Source organism: Stomoxys calcitrans, chromosome 1, assembly GCF_963082655.1.
Source record: "Stomoxys calcitrans chromosome 1, idStoCalc2.1, whole genome shotgun sequence".
Classification (NCBI taxonomy): domain Eukaryota; kingdom Metazoa; phylum Arthropoda; class Insecta; order Diptera; family Muscidae; genus Stomoxys; species Stomoxys calcitrans.
The window spans coordinates 132692528-132695274 of NC_081552.1; the positions used below are offsets into that span (position 1 = coordinate 132692528).

The following is a 2747-nucleotide window of genomic DNA, read 5'->3' on the forward strand; positions in this document are numbered from 1 at the left end:
TAGATAGGATTTCAACATGAGCAAGTAACGAGAAATACTGAATTTGTATCAGATAACAAAAAGCGTATAGTATAAAATCTTTGAAATTTTTATCCATAATTAAATATGCAAAATTTTAACAAAAAACATCTCAGTGCTAGCAAAACAAAGAAAGCTCCAAGCAAAACATCAACACAGACCACATCATCACACTTAAGAATTTACTTCCCAAATATTGAATTTAAAACATCATTGTCAACACCAGGAGGATATGCTCCTGAGGCCTCGGCGAACATTATCATCGGTGGGCAAAAAGGATAAAATCGTTGTGTAAGGATGTGCAAATTTTAAGTCATAAATTATTTATATTTTTTTCCCTTATAAATATTAAAATTTCGCATATTGAACAAGTTATAATTTCTTAAACTTGAAATCCCAATTTGGTCTTTAAATGTCCATATTTTTTTGAATCAGCTTTAAGAAAGAATAATCTTTAAATATACCGAATTTTTTGATATCTAAACTCCTTTCGGGATTAACTTCCTAGATAGAATTGGTAGTGAATTTATATGAGATTGTATACTGTACGAAATTCCAAAAAAAGTTTAACATGAACTCTAAAACTTTAAATTAATTTTTGTTTATTAATGCCCACCCCTAAATTTTCTGTCATTTCCCTATAAGAAATCCGTCAAATTTTGATAAATTCATTGCAAGAAGATTGCAGATGTTTGGAGTTATGTTCTATCACGAACCTTGTGTATTGTTATGAATATTAGGCATATTTGTCATAATAATTTATATTTAATGCAAATGAATTTTGTTTTAAATATGTATTTATTCTTTAAAATGTGTTGGTAAACGACTTTTTACGTTGGTGATTTAAAGGTAAAGTAGGTGCAGAATTTGGGGTTTTAGTTCAAATGCACCCACTAAAACCATGGTTGGGTTAAGAGGCAATGGATTCCGAAACATCCTGGAATCCGTAAATTAAGATGATGCTATAATTCTTCTCCATAGGTTTCTTTCTTAGACTAATCATAGGGGTCATGTCGTCGTGATTAGTTCCAGTCCAGTCGAGCTCAGTTAATTTTCATTTATTTGTGTTTACAACTTAGGGAATCTGGAATAACTTTTTGTTTATGTCCGGATGTAAGGATTGAGAGATCAAAGTAGAACTGAACCCCCTCCCGACTGAAGCTAGTTGTTAAACGGCTCCCTCTCTACTTTGTTCTCCACAATTTCAACACCAGTACTACCATCTTGAGGCACCCGAATACAGCGAAATCCGTCAGGGAACCCTGGATCCATGAAACCTTTGAAAGATAGTAAACATTTGTACATTACACGACGTCAATCACTTCACGGAGGTAATTTTCTGCCATCGACAGAAAGTGGTTGAAAATGTCCGTACTTTTTATATTTTTTGCCACTTTGTGTCACCCTGTGAAGTTAGAATAATTTTTGTCATCAAAATTTATGGAACAAAGAACTACCCCTAAAGAAACTACCTTTATTGGCTAATGCCGTAAATGTATATGTCAAAGTGGTTTTAGAAATAAACGCTGTTTTACAATTAATCTTTTCTAAACGTGTATTTTCATCATCATAACACTTTTTTGTTGCTTATGTATGAAATATCGGATCAAATAAAACATCTTTTTAAGATCTAAGAATAAAATCACAGCTGTGTTATCAAGCGTTTGACATATATATTTAATGCAAAATAAAAACATTGTACACGGCTGTTCGCATTATCTCACCTTATAAGTGCATCCTACACACTACATGTTCTTGTCCCATTATATGTCACTTTGGTATTTCATTATGTGTGCCGAAATTGCCAATTTTGCATACGATTCATCATTTTTGCTACCACAATAGTATGTTAGTTTTGTATGATATAACCTGAAAATGTGAGCAAAAATTGATTTTTTATGGCTACAAATTGTTAAAGTTGTGAAAACAATTTAATTTGCGGTTTCTTTCATTCAACTTACAACAACAACAGCAGATGTCCTTATGTTTTTATCAGAAGGTGAACGGAAAAAATAACAGAGCGATTTTCATGTTATATTTTTATTCGTATCACAACTTTTATTGGTATATCAACTTTAACAAGACAAGAACATGTAGTATGATGGCACCTTTAGCGACGTCGTTAACTTCACACAGGTATAAGAGTTGGTTTTCTATTCGGCTTTCACGTGAACCCCATAAAAAACGTATAAAGGCTGGTACTATATTCGATTTTCCCAATATTTTCTCCGATTACTTTTTCAGATAATAGGTTTTAAAACAAAACAACTTGCTGATTTCATTCAGCAAGACATTCCCTCATTACTAACGGTAAAATTTCAATAAAATTGTTATTGTATCATTGTTATTTGTGTAGTGTTTCAAAAAGTAATTCCGAAAAACATGGGTTTTCAACAGTAAACAATTAACATAGTACCAGCCATTAGCTAAAAACATGTGAAATATATAAATACCTTTTTAAAGCTAATGACATAAAAGGAGCACTTAAAAACAATTAATCCTAGGGTTATATGAATGTAAGATTGAGTTAGTACAAACAAATTTAATGTAATTATGTTTAAAAAATTATGATATTTTGTAGTTTTTCGCAAAAATTCCAAAAGCTGAACAGAATACTCTGCTTAAAGGTGAGTGTGCAACTCTAGCAAAATTTTCGGTCGTAGCCAAGACATTTATGTCGCCACTGAAAAATAATTGTGTAGAACACAGGATGCTTATTTTTGTATTGA

At 31.6% G+C, this 2747-nt stretch overlaps 1 long non-coding RNA gene across 1 annotated transcript; it reads right to left on the reverse strand.

The window, feature by feature from the left end:
* Nucleotides 1-797: 797 nt before the first annotated feature.
* On the reverse strand, nucleotides 798-2424 carry LOC106092136 (uncharacterized). Its single transcript, XR_001222104.2, has 3 exons — nucleotides 1980-2424; nucleotides 1743-1887; nucleotides 798-1423 (listed from the first exon to the last, which is right to left on the reverse strand). It is a non-coding gene; the product is annotated as an uncharacterized LOC106092136 (long non-coding RNA).
* Between the last annotated feature and the right edge of the window lie 323 nt (nucleotides 2425-2747).